The following is a 19,205-nucleotide window of genomic DNA, read 5'->3' as shown; positions in this document are numbered from 1 at the left end:
TCTTTCCCTTCTCTTTTCCCACATCCCAGTTGCCTTTTACCCTTGAGCATTTTCCTTTCCTTTCACAATGTCTATCATACCTCCTAGTTTTTATTCACTCTTTCAAGTTTTACACTAGTGAGACAGTGCTGTGCTTACACATGCAGGTCTGATCCACCCAGATTTTAGAAGAAAGCCGAGAGGCTAGGCAGTGTGCCCCTGAGAGGACAGTGTGTGAAGCTGTGAATGAGAAGCTAAAGGTGTACTGGAGACTCCAGAAATTTGGAAAAGCCAGGAACGTTGATCATCTAAGGAAAGTTGCGAGGAGGGAGCAAAGCAGGCCTAAGAGAAGTCATGGGAGCTACAACCAGCAGAAGTGATGTGGGGTGGAGCCACGTAAGGTCTTTGGAGCTTACAGTTTATCACAGATTGCTTTGGATGTTCGACGTGGAACTACAGGATTTAATGTTTGCCCTGCTGGATTTTGGACTTGCTTTGGTCCCAATGCTTTGTATCCTCCTGTTTGTGTCTTTTGGAGTGGAAATGTCTATCTTGTGCCATTGAATTTTGGAAGTGTTTAAGTTTTCATTTGTGTATGGGCTCACAGCTAAGAGTTTGTCTTAGATTTTGGAGGACACTTGAAGGGACTTGGACTTTTCACTAGTGTTGAAACTGTTAGGACTTTGGCAACTCCTAGAGATGGACTAAAATGTCTTTTACATAAAAAGGGATGTGCATGGGTCTTTAGGGGGCCAGGGGTGTAATGCTATGATTTGTGTCTAGATGTCCCTCCAGAGCCTCAGGCAGTCATGAAGGTGGGCTTCTAGCATTTAAGATTGATTTGTGGTTCAATGCTGGGATTATGGGCGTGAGCTCTACACCCATCCTGGGGCAGGCAATTTGCATACAAAATAAGGGAGGGAAAGAGGCTTGCTTGCTGCTGTTCCTCCCTTTTGCTCCTGCTGCTTTTGCTGTTTTCAGCGGCCATGAACTGTTGCCCTCTGCCATGTGCCACTCTGCCTTGGAGTCAACCAAGTATGGACTGAAACCTCCACAAACTGTGAGCTAAATAAACCTTTCCTTCCTTAATTTTGAGCATTGGGTATTTTGTCTCAGTAACGAGAACAAAGTAACCAGCACAAGACCCCAGGTACATACCTGTTAGGCAGCCATTAAAATAACACTGCTGGGCTGGGGATATAACTCAGCATCCCAGTGCCTGTTTGGCAAGTGCAAGGTCATGAGTTGGATTCCCTGTACCAAGAAAGAAAAAGAAAGAAAGAAGTAAAATAACACTGCAGAAGACAACTCAATGACTTGCACTAAGCCATGCCTAGTCTTTCCACATCTTTATTAAAAAAAAAAAAAAATAGGGACACAAAAAGCAAAACAAAACAAAGTACCCAGGGAGTGTATGTTATCTGTAGTTATCTTGGGTAGAGCAAGATCGAGTAATTTCTGCCCTTCTTTTACTTAATTACATTTTCTAAAATGTATGGATGGAACGTAGGTTTCTTTGGCACATAAAGAACAGTTTTAAATGCTACCTCCCAGGCACCTGAGGTAGCATTTAAAACCTGATAATAACATGTGGACCGAAAATTTAGGCTCAGATGAAAGTGCTTTCAAAATGAATATGAAATTGAGCTCACATCTGAGGCGGCACAAGCAGCATGAACAGCATAGGTCAGAGGGAGGCCCTGAGCAACTTTGATGTGTTTGTTGATTGAAATCAACGAGTCTGCAAGCCTTGTGGGAATGCGAGACGTGGGTTGGAGGTGTGTCATTTTCTTACCTTGCTTTTCTTAAACACTAACATGGTGCAGCATCAGGGCTGAGTGGCTGTCGTGCATTTGTTTGTCTGATCTGCAGCTCATGCTGAGGTTGTGCAGCCCCTAAAGGGGTGGGTGTGGGTAAATGCAGAGCCAATTTGGGCTCAGCAAGGAGGCTGGTTCCTTCTGGAGGGTGAGAGCTGTGATTTTGAAAAGGACTCTGAAGTCGCTGAAGTGACCGGGGTGCTGGGAGGAGCAAAGAAGGGAGGAGCAAGGTGGCTTACCCTCCTGCATGTATTAACCTATGTGCTTCTGGTGCTCAGCTCCAAACTTTGCTGTTTCTTTCTCCTGCAGGCAGAGGTAGAGCCGACTGTGTAGACCTCCGTAGTGAGCAGCCCAGGGAGAAGCCACGGGTGTCTTGGAGCTCCGCTGAAATGAGCTGGCTCGCCTGAGCCTGTCCCAAGCCTGACAACCAGGTTTCATCCCAGCGCTGAGGTAAGACCCCTTGAATCCCAGCTCAGGGAAGGAGAAAACAGTATGCTTCTTCGGTGGTGGAGGTGGTGGGGCAGATGGAAACTTCCTCTGAGGTTCTGCAAAGAAGCACCAGTTGTTTACAACTCTGTCAGACCATCTGCTTCCCTCTCGGCCTATTGGGAGGCGAGGTCACTTGGTAGCCAAACAAGCTTTGATTTGACTGGACAGGTATTTTTACATCTTGACAAGGAGTGGTATTTTCTCAATTGCTGATGAAATTTGAACTCCAAAGGCAATGAATGTATCCTTCAGGTGCTTAGGTGCACCTGCTCTGTTTTGCAGGACCGGCTGAGCTCTTAGGGAACACGCAAGCGTGCGCACACACCAACGCGCAGATGTACACGTACACGTACCCACACACAGCAACCCAAGGGAGACGGAAACAACATTTTCAGGAAGGTATTACAAAACATTCCAGTAAGCCTACTAAAAATGATCTTAATTACCTAGATATGTTCTGATTATAAAGGTAATGTGTTCTCCTAGGACATTTGGAAAAATGCCCATGAGGAAGAAAATAAAGCATTCTGAAATCTTTCCTCTGTTGGCGATCCTGTTGGATAGTTTTCCTTATGGTTACTCTTAACCTTCTCCAGGGTGTTGAGTTTCTGCAGGTAGGTGGAGTGGTGCAGCAGAAAGACCCTCAAGGAGGGTCTGGGGATCTCACCTTTTAGTCTGGAAAATCTGCAGAGCTAATTTTTAAATATTCAGGAATTTTGTTAAGAAACTGTTGGCAGCTTAAAATTGACCACTGTAGAAAAATTTATGCATGGAAATGAACCAGTATCACAAACCAGGGCTTTTCTGTTTTGGAGATTTTTTTTTTGCAGTGAGGGGGATCAAACTCAGGACCTTGCGCTTGCCAGGCAGGCGCTTGTGCCACTGAGCTATGTCCCCAGCTGTTTTGGAGATTCATATTACGTCAGAACACCACTGGTTCCAGCACCTATACCATCCACACTTGGTGATGCATTGGGTGATCTCACTTCACTTATGCGCCCCTTGGCTTCCTTGCCTATGCACTGTAGATGGATAGGTGAATGAATGAGAGTGAGGTTTCCGTCTTTATTATCTCCTAAGACAGCTGTGAGAGTCCCATGAGCGAAACGAAGTATCTTGGGCTCTGTGAGGCTCCTTACCCTCGCTGGAGGTTTAGCTGATTGGGAGACCTTTAGTTTATCAATGCGGAGAAATTGGCTATATTTCCCCCTTTGGGCTCTTGCTCTTTGGGAGGTCTGTGAATTATTGACATCCTTTCACAAAGGCAGATGAAAACCCTCCATTTACTGACCAACATCTGGGGCACATTTCCTTCCTGGAAAAGTCAAGAAGTTGGTCAGGGAAGTGTGAAAATGAATCCTCAGCAGTACTGGATGTGAGAGCCAGGACTGCACTCAGAGCTTTTGACTCATAATCTCTTCTGGGGGTGGGGGGTGTGAGGGGGAACTTCCTGCCAAATGTGAAATTTCAACAAAAGCTTCTTTCTTCAAGGCCCTGCTGTTGAAGCAGATTAGAGCTAATTAAATAAGCATAATGGAGACTCAGGCTCAGCCCTCCTCTTCCTACTTTCTGAATCTCTTGCTTTCTTCTCTGGACCTCCTGCCTATTTCCTCGAAGAGAGGGGATGGGAAGAGGGCGGAACATCAACAAAGCACCAGTTTCTCTGTAGGTTCAGAAAATAGTACGAGTGGAAAGAGCTGTGGAGGTCATCTTGTTCCCTGCCCTCATTTTGAGCAGCCAGGTCACACAGCAGCTGGTGGGGGTCCGGGCCTGTGCTGCCGATAGGTTCACCCTGGGGAGGAAGGGAGCCTAGGCTGCGGGTCTTTGTGTGCGCCTGGCGAGGGGATGTGCTTGGTGATCTTATGCTAGCCCTCCTTCGGCCCTCCCCAGGCCTTCTGCCGTATCTGCTGCCACAGTCCTACTGCACTTCAGTGCCCTCTGGTTTTCTTGGAATTGAGTTCCCTTCCTCATCAAGGTCTTAGTTTTCCCCCTCAGGGAAGGCATCGTAAGAAGATCTTATTCTGAAGAACTTTGTTTGTGTTTATGATGAAGGGAAGGCAAAGGCAGGATACTGACGGAGTTCATGATGGTCCTAGGCGTGAGCTCTGTGCTCTGTCTGTCTTATCTGCTTTAGTTCTGAGACAGTCTAACGGGGATCCATCCCCCTGTTTCATACGTGCCCTCTGAGTCTCGGAGAGGTAGAGACTCACCCAAGATTTCTCCACTCATAAGTGATGGAGATGTCAGCTAGGTATGTTTGTGACCTCTTCCCCCTCTCAAAGCTAGTGAGTGCTGTCCAGGGCAGGTAGTCACCCTTGTAGGAGTTCCAAATCTGGTTCCAACAGGCAGTGTTCCTCCCCGGAGGGAACATCATTCCATCTCAGAAGCTATGTGAACAGCTGTGGTCTAAAGTGATTGAAGGGGCTGGGGATTTAGCTCAGCGGCAAAAGCGCCTGCCTGGCAAGCGCAAGGTCGTGAGTTCGGTTCCCGGTACCGGAGAAAAAAAAAAAAAAAAAAAAAAAAAAAAAAAATAAAGTGATTGAAGCTTTGCGGAGTGCTGCTCTGTTCTTTCATTTTTATTTATTTTTATCTTTTTGAGACAGGGTTTCACTATGCAGTTCAGGCTGGCCTTGAGCTCACTTTATAGCCCAGGATGGCCTTGAACTCACAATGATCCTCCTGCCTCAGCCTCCTGAGTGCTGGGATTACAGGGGTGCACCACCACGCCCTGTGTTGCTCTGTTCTTTCAGATCCCAGGGGCTGCCTTCCCTGTTGTGGAAGCAGTGTGGGAGCCAAGGGCATCCATAGAGCCTGCAGCAGAGTCCTCTAGTTCATCTGATGTCCCGGCAGTGGGGATGCAGTGTTTCTGGGTGCTAGCTTTCTACCCAGGTGGAAGCAGGTAGCCTCTCTATCTCGAGGTTCGCACAGCTCTTTGCAGCGGAGCAGCCCAAAATAGCTATGCTTCCTTTGCCTCCATGGCTGGGGAAGAGATTATTCTCTTGGCAAGAAAAATGTAATTCAGTTCAGCACATACTTACTGAGTGCTACTGAGAAATTCTGGCTTAGCCCTGGGCATGCAAATCTGACAAGGGACAAGGGGAGGAGCTTCCCTGCACACAGCTGGATAGCACATACGTTCTCCTTCCCTTTCCTGTATCTTCCATGGTCCTGTGACCATGCACCTCCAGTGTGTTCTACAAGAACCTGCAAGGAAGAAACTCTGCCTCAGGTTTCTCTGCTATCTCCAGTTGTTTTCTGGGGCTCCCAGGTCCTCGAGCACAGAGTTTTACAGTGCGGCCTGTGAAGGGGAAGACAGCAGCATGTGGGCAGGGGCTTGGGAAGAACCATGAAGAAGGGTAGGAGTGAGGGGGAAGAGGCAGGGAGGCCCAGAGAGCAGCTTGGGAGGGTACTGCTCAGGGGGGGATGAGTGCTCTCTCTGCAGAAGGGGCTGATGGCACTGTTGAGGGCGCTCTCACAGATAATCAGGAATCCTTTTCATCCGAGGGATCTGCCCAGCCTCAGAGGGAGGACATGCTCAGTGCTGCAGAGGGTGTGGAGTGGGACGAGAGCCCCTTGGTGGGCTCACTGGTCAGCCTTCACTTCGTATTGCAGAAGAGGTGGAAGCTCAGAAAGGAGAACGGCCTTGGGGAACAAAAGTCTGATTCCCGGACTGATCGGGGTCGGTCCGCTGGACCACACTGGCTGATGAAGGGAGGTTGTCTGGGGTTCAGCACAACTGCTTCCTGTCTCAGCCTGCCTGACTGCTGGTGGAGGAATGTGTGGTGGTGACAGCCACTTGTCATGTCAGGGATCTAGGGATCTTCTGCAGCCCTAACCGTCTGTCCTGCTCCTGAGGGTCTTGCCTAGGCCGGGGAGCCGTCACCTGTGGCTCTGGGCTGGGAATTTGCCATCGCAGGAGGCATCACAAACAGCTTGGAAGGTGCTTGACCCCAGCTTGAGCCTGACTTGACCATAGCTACAGGACCTCTGCCAGTGATGGCGAACCTTTCAGAGCTTCCAGTGATACAAACAGCCTGCTGTGGCACACGTGCCTTAGGTTCGCCACCACTGAGTCCTAGGCTCTCTGACTCAGATTCTTCATCTGTAAAATGGGCTTGAGAACACCTACCTAGAGTGAAGGTTAATAGTAATTTATGTTTTTCCCTACAAAGTAGCTGCCCATGAAAGGTACCTATTACTGTTCTTCCTGAAGTGTAACTGACAGACAAAAACCTGCATCTATTTAACTGCACAGCTTGATGCGTTGTGACATATGTACACACATAGACCCAGTCTCACAATGACATTAATGAACCTACCCATTGTCCCTCTCCTAGCTTCCTTCTGTCTCACCCCTCCCTCCTGGTCCTTTGTTTCCTTGCCTTTCACCTCAGCAACCACTAATCTGCTTCCTATCAGTGTAGGTTAGTGTGTAGTTTTAGAACTTGATGTAAGTGGTATTCTATAGCATGTACTCCTCCCCCACTCAACATAATTATTGTTCGCTCATCTTGTTTTATGTTTCAGTGGTTTGTTCCTTTACTGTTAAATGGTATCTCTATGGTATGATGTACCACAGTCTGTTTTTTTCCATCTGTTGACAAATATTTGGGTGTTTTGAATTTGGAACTATTAAAATAAAGTCACTCAGGGGCTGAGGATTTGGCTCAGCTGCACAGCACCTGCCTGGCAAGTGCAAGGTTGTGAGTTCGACTCCTGGTACTAGAAGAAAAACAAAACAAAACAAAATAAAGTCACTCAGCTGGGCATGCTGGTCCATGTCAGTAATCCCAGCTTCTCCAACGGGACAGAAGGATCAAAAGTTTGAGACCAGCATGGACAACTTTGTGAGACCCTGCCTCAAACTAAAATTAAAAGTAAAAAGGGCTGAGGATGTAGTTTAGTGGCAGAGGCCAACTGGATTTAATCCTCAGTGCCAAGAAAAAAAAAAAAAGCCAGCAGATATTTGTGAGAAAATATTTGTGGGGACATATGCATGCATTTCTCTTGGGTACATACATAGAAACAGAGAAAGGCTGGGTCCTGTGGTAGGTGAATGTTAGCTTGGAAAGTGTCAAATTGTTTTCTAGAGTGATTTTGCCACTTTACTTTGACAACAGCTGTGTGTTAGGGCTTCAAGTGCTCTGCCTCTTTGCCAGTACCTGATGTGCTGAGTCTTTTGAATTTTAGCCATTTTAACGGTGATTGGGAGTCTCTCACTGTGGTGTTATTTACATTTCCCTAGAGATTAAAAGTGTCAAGCATCTTTTTCGTGTGTTTATTTGCCATCTACATATCTCCTTTTTTGAAGTGTTGGTTCATATTTTTTGTTCATTTTAAAAAAAAAATTGGACTGTCTCTTTAAATTGGGCTGTAAGAGTTCTTTCTATATTCTGTAGAATATAGAATGGATGTGTTTTGCAAATGTTTTCTCAATTTCTGAACCTTGCATGTAGCAGGAGATATAAACAAATGAGCTAATAATTAGAACTGAGTTGAATAAGTACTGTGCCAGAAAGTGTAGAGGAAGAGCAGTGATCCTAAGGTGCGGAGTATCTTGGAGGAGAAACGTTGAGTTCTGAAGGAAATGAAGTTAGCTGGGGATGTGGTGGGATAGGAAGACAGCCTGGGTAGAAGTCTGTATGTGCAGAGGAACAGAGATACAAAGTGACATGTTATGTGTCAAATCAAGAACAATTTGACCTGGTGCATTTTTAAAAACACCTTTTATTTATTTATTTATTTATTTTTTGTCTTTTTGAGACAGGGTCTCGCTATGCAGTTCAGGCTGGCCTTGAGCTCACTTTGTAGCCCAGCTGGCCTTGAACTCGTAACAATCCTCCTGCCTCAGCCTACTGAGTGCTGGGATTACAGGCGTGTGCCACCATACCCGGCTAATACCTTTTAATTTTGAAATGATTACAGATTCACTGAAAGTTTCGGGCAGGACAGAGAAGTCTAGTACATCCTTCATTTAGTTTCATCCAATGATTTCATCTCAATCACAGTGCAGTAGAAAGACCAGGAATCCAAAACTGGTACAATGTACATATATCTTCTACTTGTTTCTTCTGAGTAGATTAGTGTAGCCATCAGTGTAATCAAAATACAGAATGATTCCTTCACCAGAAAGATCTTCCACGTGCTTCAGCATTATTATCATACTGGCTCCTCCCTCTGTTTTTATCTTGATAATTTTGTCATTTTGAGAATGCTCTATAAATAGAACCATACAATATGTAACTTTTTTTTTTTTACACTCATCATAATGCCCTTCATGTCCTCTGAGGTTGTTGAGTGTATCAGTAGTTTGCTCTTTTTTATTGTTGAGTACTGTCCCCTGTCCCATGAGATGGATGCGCCAGTTTGCTTACCTCCTGAAGGATATTTTGGTTGCTTCCGTTTTTGGCCTATTATAAATAAGGACAACATGAACAGTTGTGTGCAGGTTTTTGTGTGGACATAATGTTTTGCTGGGTTTTATAGTAAATGCATCATTTAGCTTTTAAAGAAACATATTTTGCAGAGTGGCTACACCACTGACCTTTCCACAGTGACGCGATCTCCTTCCTCCACCTCCTTCCAGCATTTGGTGGGCCCACTCTTTTTTTTTCAGCTGTTAGAATCGTGTACTGATCACTCGTCACAGACTTCATTCATGTTTCCCCAGGGACAGGTTGTGTGCCGCTCTTTCTGCTCCCAGTCCTGCTGTCTGATCTACACCCCAGGGCTCCTCTACCATCATTTTCAGAGCGTCCCTGGAAGAATGAGTTCCTTACGCTTTGACCTTATTCTCCAGTTATGGGCAATTCTTCCTCATGTCCTTGGTGGCCTGAGAAAGCGAACCGTCATAAAGCTGTGTATTTTTCCCTAGAGGGTTTTTTTTAACAGATGAGCAAACAACTCGTAAGTGCTGACTTTACGGTGCTGTCCACCCTGTCCTGCTGCCGTGCCAATGTGCCATCTGTACTTACTGGCAGCTGAGAGAAGAAACCTCTGGAGTTGGCCCAAGAGGGCTGTTTTCTCCGTGTGTGGAGGTCTGGCAGTGCCAAGGGTGGCTGCTCTGGCTTCAGGCCCTCCCTAGATTCAGCATCTTCCGCTCTTTCTGCTTAGAGGTGGAGAGGCAGCTTCAGTCACCAGAATGGAACCAAGGGTTTTGTATCTGTGAATTCACATAGTGTCTCTAATCCCCTCAATAGCTGTAAAAGTCAAGCACTATTTGAATCTCCATTTATACACGAGGAAACGGGGCACAGCAGTCTTAGACCTAGTGAGTTGACACTGGAACCTAGAGGGTCTGACAGCCACATCTGTCCTCTTCATTTATGCTGTACTCTCTGGATCCCCCTGTGCAAGGAAGGGAGAGAAGACATCTTGTATGTGACCTGAAGGGTCTCCAGGTCTCCTCTGAGGAGCTCATGAGAGAGGAAGATTTGCCATGAGCTTTCTCTGCAGTGGGAGCAGTTTGAGATGTTGCTATGGGACATGGAGTAGGTGGAAGCGTGTGTATTTCCAGGGAGCACGGCAGGGTAGCCCCGCCCCGCCTCGCCTAGCCCCTCCCATCCCATCCCAGGCTGTGCTACCTTTGCCCAACAGGAATGGCTGGAAAAGAGCGTGGGCCTTCTACCCTGACAGGTCTGGGTTCCAATAGCAGAGCTTCAGTTTCTTTACCTGCAAGGAGAGCAGGGCAAATGCCTGCTTTCTAGACTGCCGTGAGGGCAAAGTGGGGTGCTGTCGTGTTGGCTCAGAACTCAGTCTTCGCCTCTCCTCTTCTCTCAGGGACTCTTGTCATGGACACCTGGCTACAGGGCAGAGCTGCACTGGAAGAAACCTGGGTGTTGCCATCAGTGAAGAATGTCTAGTGTCTTCTTTACCATTTGGTCCACTTTTTTAAAGAGCACTTATTATGTGCTTGTTTCTGTGCTAGGCACCTATGGTCCTAGGCTCCACATAACATGCGGTCCAAAGAAAGAAACAAATATTATTAACTGAATAATATCTCAATCAAATGTAAAACCTTGGTTGTGGGGTTTACGAAGCAGGGAGCTCTGTGATGTCACGAGAGTGAAGCACAGTCCGAGGCCAAGGATGCTTCCTTGGGAAGTGCTTGAGACGTGGAGCTTGGTTCCTCAGCTTTGGGCAGCTGATAAAGTCAGGGTGGCGTGCTCAGCTCACTGTATGCTATGTTCTGACGGGACCATGACCCAAAGTCAGTACCCCTGGTGGTCTCCCCAGCATCCCAGGCTGCTCTGATCCAGACTATCAGGGTCATGCTGGTCCCAGAGACCTGGAGGACTCTCAGAGCCCACACCTGCAGGTCTGGGCGTCTTTACTGCTGCTTGGCTTTGCGTGTGCTCCTGCCTCAGTGGACTTGTTACTCAGCTAGATGCAGCGAGCCCTGTTGGTGGCTTTTGAAGGTCATGAGGAATTTTTAGAACTACTTTTTGGCGGGCACAATTTGTATTCCATGAAATTAACCCACCTTCAGAAAACCACCCCTTTGATTTTTTTAAAAGGAAATTTTTTCATTGTGCAACTGTGACTGCAGTCCAGTTTGAGAACATTGCCATGGCTGGTGGGTTATCTTTATGTGCAAAGGGAGAAGAGAATTACTTTGAGTTTTATAAGATTGGTTCTGTGCTTCCTGCAGGAGAGATGTGGTAATGGCAGCTTCTCTGCAGCCGGTCGGCTTCCTGTGGACGATGTAGTGTGCACACACGTGGCATGCAGTAGCTGCAGGGCAGGGGTTTGCTTTCTTCCTTGTGACTCCCACTTGAAGCCAGGCAACGGCCTTGCTTTTGCAATACCTGGTATCGCACTGGATTATTGACTGAGCAGACAGAGCCAAGCGCTCCCCACATCTGCAAACAGCTGTCAGCCTGCCCTGTCCACCTGCCCGCTGTATGTCAAGAGATCCCACGACCTCTGCCTGTCCATAGCCCAACCCAGCAGCTTCCCCACATCCCATTCTGCCCTGCCTGGCAAGCTTTCTGCTGTCATCCACTTCTTCCCTCCATGTCAGGCAGTGTGCAGAGATTTCCAGGCAGGGTGGCCTGTGACCCCAGTGCTGCGGAGGTGAGAGAGGCTGGGCCTGAAGGCAGCTGGGGACTCCTGGCTGGGATGAGGGCAAGTGAAGTGCGGCGCCATGTACTGGTACGCAACTCTGCACCCGCACGGCCTCCTTACATTTTGTACCTTAGACCCTTCTCTTGCTTCTCCCTCACCTTGGCCCTGGGCTACAGTGGCTTCTGAGAGGACACTGTTGACTTTAGAGAAAGCATTGGTTTGCAAAGGGCCGAGGCTCCACTGTGGATGAATTTCTTCCCTCTCTCCCATAGCAAGCTGCGTGGAGCTCATGTGTCTCCCTCCTCCCACCCCAAGACAGTCCTCAGCATCTCCATGATGAGCCAAAGCTCCTGGAGCACAGCGTGAAGACCACAGATCAAATCTAAGTCCCTGCCCTCCCAGCCCCGTCTTACCATAGAGAGTTCTGAGTCCCAGAGAGATTCCCTGTCGGGCTTAGGCAGCATGGAGCAGTGCAGCCTTATAGATCTTCCTTTGCTTGTCTTTGACGTCTCATCTCCAGTTACTTTATACCCCCTCTTCTATCCACCTCCCCCAAATGTCCCTCTCCCATAAGAACTGGAAATAGAGTCGATACTCACAATCTGATTGATATCTGAAGATTAAGGATTAATTCTGAGAAGTCTCTTTCTTTAGAGCCTGGTACTACTAAATGTTGTTTCAGGGGTTGTTCCATACAGATATGATAACAAAATATGGTGAACGTTTAAATTAAAAAAATTATTGCAGTAAAACACATATTGCCTTCAGTCTCCTCAAAGCATTCCCTCTCCCTTCGAACACATTTATCCCATTGTTTTTACCACTTTCTGAAGCAGTTCTGGACGTCCTCTTTCGTGAATGTCTTTCATTCTACTCTCTGGCTGCCTCTGTGTCCTGAATCAATTCCTCTCTTTATTTTTCATGGTTGTTTTGTCTTTGGGGAAGAGCCGGAAGTTGCACAGTGCCGGATACAGTGAACATGGTGGAGGAGGATGCACCATAATGTTTTTATTCAACAGAAATTACTGTGAATATTTTGAGTTGACTTAGGACATGAAGGCAGTCATGGTAACGCAACTGAAGACTCTCACAAAAGCAAAGTTTCAGAATTGCTTCAGAAAGCACCAAGACTGGAGCAAGGAGTATGTTGGAGCAACGGGGAGTATTTTGAGGGGGATTACTAGCAACGTGTCTTTTACTGCAATAAATAAAAGTAAGCACTGTAGATTTTGGTCAAGCATTGTACATTTTATTTAATTCTAAAAGTAATCTTTCAAGCTATATGCCATTATTCCATCTTCCTGATGCGGTAATGAGGCTAGAGGGGCCAAGGGGTTTGCCTAAATTTGCATAGTTCCCCGTGGTGTTGGGGGACCCATAGCTCCTGCTCTTCCTACACACTACATACTGCTTCAGTCACCTGTGTGTCCTCAGCCCCTGTGACAGTATGAACAATGGAGACCCCAGTCCTACAGGAACTGGACCCCATGCTATGTGCTTGCTAGGGGAGATGGGCCTATCCTTCACCACCTCCTGGCCCAGGTGTTTGTCTGCTGCTGTGCTAATGACTGCTGAGATGAATTCATGGATCTGTTCACCCCGGGCCAACAAGTCACATGGACTTCTTCCTCTCTGCTCCTGCCCACGAGGAGCAGAGGGTAAGCCAGGGCAGCATGGCTCCAGCCAGCCCCTCGGTGAGGCAGGTCATTCTGTGAGGTGTGCAACAGCTCTCCCTCCTCCCCTGCGTGCATTCATTTCTCTGTTTTCTCTTCAGTGGTTTCCCCTGACATAGCGGCAAACTCACTTCTATGGTGTAGCTCTGATAAGAGCAAATTATTTTGGCTTCCTCTGCCCCTGAGCCCCAGCGAGAATTTGGAGCTTGTGTTTTGACTTGTCATGTTAGACTGTTTGCCAGAGTTTGCGGAAAAAGGCCTGTATTATTAATGCCCTTGCTGGGAACAGCTGCACTCTGCCAGGTTGTCATGTGAGACCTCTGCAGAGCTCTATGCTACAAGGCCCGCAGCCCTCCCGGGCCCACTGGGTCAGGTGGGAAATGTGATCCCGCAGATCTGCAAACAGCCGAGGAGGCAGAAGCACTGGGAGGAGACCCAGGGAGTCTCACATAGACCCTGCAGCTCTGGGAGCATCCGTAGAGGGCTGATTCAGTTCTAGTGCCTCAGTGCGGGCTGTTAGTTTTGAGGGCCCGAGGCCCTTCCGCAAGGTTAAAATGAAGATAGTAACCAGTATAGGATGAGAGAGCTGTCACTCCTTAGGGTAGGAGCTGCCCTCACATGCCTTCACTTTGGTCTTCAGAACAAGCTTTGGGGGTGAGTGGGACTTGTTATCCTTTTAGGGGATGGGAAGAGAGTCCCAGAGATCATGTGAACTACCCAAGGACATGCAGGGGGGAAAGGATTCAAATCCAGATCTGTCTAGCCAACAGTATGCAGCTCTTTCCCAACCCTGTGAGCCACTAGACGCAGCGTTGTACTCCCCAGATGCACCTTCAGCATCTTCTGCAGTTGGTCCCAGTTCCTCTGTCTCTCATCTTTGTCTCCCTCATGTCAAAAAAATTGGGCGGGAGACACTTGGTATTCCAAGGTTGGGATTTGATCAGAATGTAGCATCCACTGGGCCAGGGTTGGCGGGGTGCAGGATTCATGGGGTGCAGGCCAAGAGCAAGGGACTGTATGGCCCCTCTTCACCTCCTCGTGCCCCATTGAAGCCCCCTTTCAGTGTCAAGATTTCACTACAGATTTCAGAGCAAACAGTGCAATAATGTCACCTTCCACAGTGCCAGTTTCTTGAAGATTAAATTGAGAGTAGAGACATTTATATCCAGAGCAGACAGCCCAGTGAAACTCATTCCCGATCCCTGCAGCCCTGATATTCTTCACCCACCTCTCAGCCTCTCACTATCCCTGAACACAAGAAGCCCACTTCCATGGCTGAGTCTTTGCTTTGCTGTCCTCTCCGTTGCATGTGCTTTGCTTTGCCTGTACAGACCTATTCATCCTTCAGAACTCAAGATAAACTTTACTTTTCTGCCTTCCTGTAGCAGAGATAACACCACTTTGACCTTCTGTTCTTCATACCTTGCAAAATTTTCCATCCATGGCTTTATGTTCGCTGTTTTCTGCTAAGGCCTCAGGAGCAGGGGGTGGACCATATCTATTTTTGTATCACCTGTACTTGGGGAGTGTCTTTATGACTAAATGAATGAGGCCTTATTCATAAAATATCCTATGTACTAAACTGTACTATGTACTTGGACTATTTTTACCAGGGTCAGGGGAGTTCAGAGAAAGAAGAGGTGGTAAGTGAGAGATTAATTGGCCGGTGGGCCAAGCACTGTGCCGTGTGCCAGTGGCCTTATTGCAAAGATCCCTACAATAGAGAGGGCCCTGAAGAGGGGAAGTAAGAGTGGGAGCCCTTGTTAGTAGGGAGTGAGGCAGAGGTACTTCCAGTTTCTCAGGCAAGACTCTTAACTCTGGCCTACCTCCCGGAAGAGGAGCTCTGCAGGGCAGGGCTTGGTACAGCCTGGAGAAAGTGGAGACTCTAGATGATCCCAAAAGGGTGCGGGGGAGGGTTCTGCAGAGCAGGAGTAGAAGCAGAGGTTGAAGGAAGTCCAAGGCAAACTTTCCCTTCTTACTGTGATGCTCAGGGGCATCTCACTGGCAGAAGCTCCTGCCTAACGGCCGCTCCTGAGGATGCAACGTGAGCTGCTCCAAGACTGCATTTGGAGCCAAGTCCTGCTTCTACAGGACATTCTATGCCACTGGGCCTCCTGCCCATTCACTTCCTCCTTCCCCTGCTACTAAGGCTTATGGGAAGTCGCTAGCTGTAGGCACTTGGTGCTTTGGAAATGGTCAGATCTGAGTTTAAATTCTGGTCTCGGGCAGTGTAATTGCTAGCTGTGTGTTACTGAGAAAGTAATAGCGATATTATTTTGGTAAGGTCATTAGAGTTAGAGATGATAATGATGCATCTCTTGAGAACGTTCTGTGTACCAGGCATTGTACAGATTGATTTATGGCCATTATCTCATTTATTCCTCTCAAGCCCTATAAATAGATGCTGTTGTCATTCTGAAATCACAGTCACATAACTACATTTTGGAGAGGTTAAGTTGCCTGGGGTCACATCATGAATAAATGATGGGATCAAATTGTTGAGCAGATAGGTCACACCTTAACCACTATACTACTGCTCCCTAATTTGTCTGACCCTAAGAATCAATTGAGTCCTTTGTTAGAAGAGAAATTCCCGGGCTTGCACTTGGGTTGGATTCAGCCAGGGTGGGCCCTAGCACAGTAAGGATAACAGGCATTCAGGTTATTAATAGATCTGGCAAGTTTTAAAACACTCTATTGTGATTTCTTGTCTGTAATGTGTGGCTCATGGTCAGCCTAGAATAAGTGGTAGTTATTGCTGTTATGATATCAATATCAATATATTGATGGGATAGCTTATTGTGAAAGGATATTCACCTTTTAGAAGCTCATTAGCTCTAGAATTGGATTCTGGATTAGTGAATGGGTATTCTAAAAGTGTAACCCCAGAATTACCTGCAAGTGGCATGAGCTGCCTTCAGAAACTCCTGTCACTTTGATCAAGCAAGTGGTGCTGCTGTGGGTTGGATGTGACAGTTGAGCTGTTCTTCAAGGGTGTGGTGCTCAGTTGGTCCCTGCGTGCTGCACCGGGGAGGACTTTGGGGGTGCTCATGTTCCAGAAGGGTGGAGTGAAGCAGTATGCAAAATAAGGGGGGATCACAGCTCTAGGAGGGAAGAAGGAAGGATTTTGGAAAATTTAAGAAAAAAAGTTTTTGGACAAGGAATGATTTATGCATCGGGTAGCACTCAGAGCCAGAAGGGGCCAGTGCACCCTCCTGCACCAGTGTAGGCAGTGGGCTTTGAGAAGCCAAACAGTAAGTCAGGGGAAGCATATTGGGTTCGCTGGGGTGGAGGACCCTTGCTGCAGGTTGTCAGGTGCCTTCTGATGGGTAGCCTCCAGTGTCAGCTCAGTGCCTTGAGTTAGATCTTGATGTTGTTGACATAAGATCTGTTACCAGCTCAACATCAGGCTGACGCCTTCCTTATTTGCTTTAGCAGAGGGATAGCACAGGCTGAAGCATGTAAATGTTTCCAGGGCACCAACTCCCTGCCTTGCACCCAAGGCTCCCTGGATGGCAGTCTCCCTGGTGTAAGTCTCCAGATGGCAGTGATGCCACCTGCTCGTTAAAACGCTTCATTCACCCAGGGGCTGGTAGTTGGCAGATGTTTTTCTGTCTCTGTGTTTTTAGGTTGTTTAAGATGTCTCTGTTTTCAAGTTCTGAAAGTTCCATCTGGTGAGTGTATAAATTACAGACGACGGGGAATATTGTCCCATTGGGTCCTGAAGGTCAAGAAAAGCTTGACCCCCTCCCCCATCATTTATTTGTTTCCAGTCTTAGCTTTGATGATCAAACTCAGCAAATGCTTTCTTATAGACTAAGAGCAATACTCTCAAAGCTGAAGAAAAAAAAGATCATCTTCAGATACTTCCCTTCCAAAGACCCATGGTTAGGATAGGAGTTAGGATCTTTGGTAGCTACTGCTTTAATCACTGATTATGTGCTGGATGCTTAACATATCTTTCCTCATTTAATCCCCCCACAAGTTCTGTGGTTGTGGCCATGTTATGATATAGGTCATGTTATTCCCCTTTCACAAAGGAATAAATTGAGACCCAAATAATTGAACCTAGTTGCTCTAGGTAACAGAGCTACTAGGCAATGCCGTTGGACCTCAGACCTAGGTCTTTGTGGCTGAGAACTGAGAACTTATTATGCTTGTGTCATTTTATCTCATTGGAATATTATGAAGTCCTGCTTCTTTGGTGAGGAGAAAGCTTAGGGATTGGTTGCTCCGACTGGTGTCAAAGAATGGAGCTCGGTAGAGATTGCATTAAAGTGATGGAAGGTTCCTATGTTCACACTGGAAATTGACCTGTACCCTTTAAAATGTGGCCATCATGACCTTTGTGAAGCCATCTTTTGGTGATTACAGTTAGGATAGATTGCTGGTTGCTCGTGACTCTCATGGAGGCTCCATTAATACTAACGGTGTCAGTTACTGGGACTCTGTGTCAATGATGTGGAGGGCCGGGAATTTGGCTGATCTTTTCAAGGCTTCTGACTCTTGCCAGCCATTCCGAGAATAGTCCTTGTCTTCATTTTTAACCCTAGCCAGACCATCCTCTTGGATCTCCTTCTATAAATATGTCAGTAATACATAGCTCGCTCTTTCATGATAGTGGTCTCATTATACTTATTAACTGCTTTGTGTCCTGTCTTATGTGTGCTAAGACCACTCAGGGTTGGGGATTGTACAGAGAGGTAGTGATGATTGTATTGAACTTCACACAGTGTCCAGTAGGTACCAATGAAACTGTTTTTTTATTAGTTCAGCACATATTTATTGCACACTTCTCCTAGCTAGGCCCTGGATGTAGAGGTGGTCGGGATACAGAGCTAATTCTCCCTTGGTGGAGGAGGACACGGCTGAGGGAAGCTGTTTAGTCCACGGCCTCTGGGAAGCAGAGAGCAGGGGAAGAACCAGGGACCAAACATAGTCCTCATGCTCATGCCCCGTGACCCACCTAGACACCCAGAATTGTGCTTCACTAATCTAGGCATCTCTCGCTGCAAGCAAGTTGACAGTCAGTATTAACATCCCCCATGGCCTCTGCTACAAACCCTTGTGCTAAGCCCTGAGCGTCTGTCCTTGGAATGACTACGGTGGCCTCCTGGGCATCTTCCTAGTCCCGCCACCCCACAGCAACAAGAATAGCTCTGTGAACATTAAGTCAGTCGGGCTTTTCTGCGTCCCCCGCCTTGCAGGAAAGGCCAAAGTCCCTACCAGGACCCGTGAGACTCCACCCAGGCTCCTCCCTCTCCTCGGGCCCCTCTGCCTTTTCCTTCTCCTGTGCTGCTTACCATCCAACCTGTACATCCTGGTGCGTCTCGCCCTGGGATTTGGTGCAGTCCTTTCTCTGCCTCAGTTGTTCCCCCTCCCTGATACTGCAGGGCCCACTTCCCAGTGAGGCCTCCTCTGACTGCCTATTTGAAAATGGAAACCTGCCTCCACCCAGCACTCCCCACCCCTCCCTTTCTTACGCTCTGCTCTGTTTTGCTTTTCAGAGCACTTAACATCTTTTAGGACACTAAATAATTTACTTGCTTCTTACATATATGGCTTTTTCTATTTCTGTCCGCTGGAAAGTGAAGCTGTAAGAGCAGTGACCTTCCTCTGCATCATTCCCTGTTGTACCCTAAGCATTAAGACGTCCGCTTAGCACGTTGTAAATAGTTCATAATCTGTTGAAAATGAGTGAATGTAGAAAGTAAAGTTTTCATTTAAGTGTCCGGTGGAAACTTTTTTTGTTCTTTTTTTCCGGTACCAGGAATTGAACTCATGACCTTGAGCTTGCCAGGCAGGCGCTGTACCGCTGAGCTAAATCCCCAGCCCCTAGTGAAAACATTTTTTAAAAGACTGTTTTCTGGAGTCTGGGGGAGATGCTGGGGCTGGCCGGGTGATTAAGGAATCTTTATGCACCAGTGTGGGGGAGCCCGCCTCAGAGGCTGGGCCCCGAGAACAGAGGGCATCTCAGCACTGGCCGGAAGCTGGGCACCAGGGGAAGCCGTGGGGAACAGGGAAGTTGGAAGTGGGGCGGGTGCATGCCTATGAGGTTTTAGGGGGAGGGAGCTTGAAGATGACCTGACTGAAATCTGAATTGGAGGGCAATCTTGATTTTGCAACTGGAAAAGCAATTTCAGTGGAGCAACGTAGGCTGATTTCAGTCATTTGGGGAACA

At 47.4% G+C, this 19,205-nt stretch overlaps 1 protein-coding gene across 1 annotated transcript in view; it reads left to right on the top strand.

The window, feature by feature from the left end:
- The first annotated feature begins 2,105 nt into the window (after nucleotides 1-2,105).
- St6gal1 (ST6 beta-galactosamide alpha-2,6-sialyltranferase 1) overlaps nucleotides 2,106-19,205 on the top strand; it is a 92,278-nt gene continuing 75,178 nt past the window's right edge. The window contains exons 1-2 of the mRNA XM_013513557.1: nucleotides 2,106-2,246; nucleotides 2,568-2,684. The gene's annotated coding sequence lies outside the window, so the exon portion shown is untranslated. The remainder of the gene's footprint in view (nucleotides 2,247-2,567; nucleotides 2,685-19,205) is intronic.

This window comes from Chinchilla lanigera, unplaced genomic scaffold (genome assembly GCF_000276665.1).
Source record: "Chinchilla lanigera isolate Chin_1 unplaced genomic scaffold, ChiLan1.0 scaffold00019, whole genome shotgun sequence".
Taxonomy (NCBI): Eukaryota; Metazoa; Chordata; class Mammalia; order Rodentia; family Chinchillidae; genus Chinchilla; species Chinchilla lanigera.
This window is presented reverse-complemented; position numbering and strand designations above follow the sequence as displayed.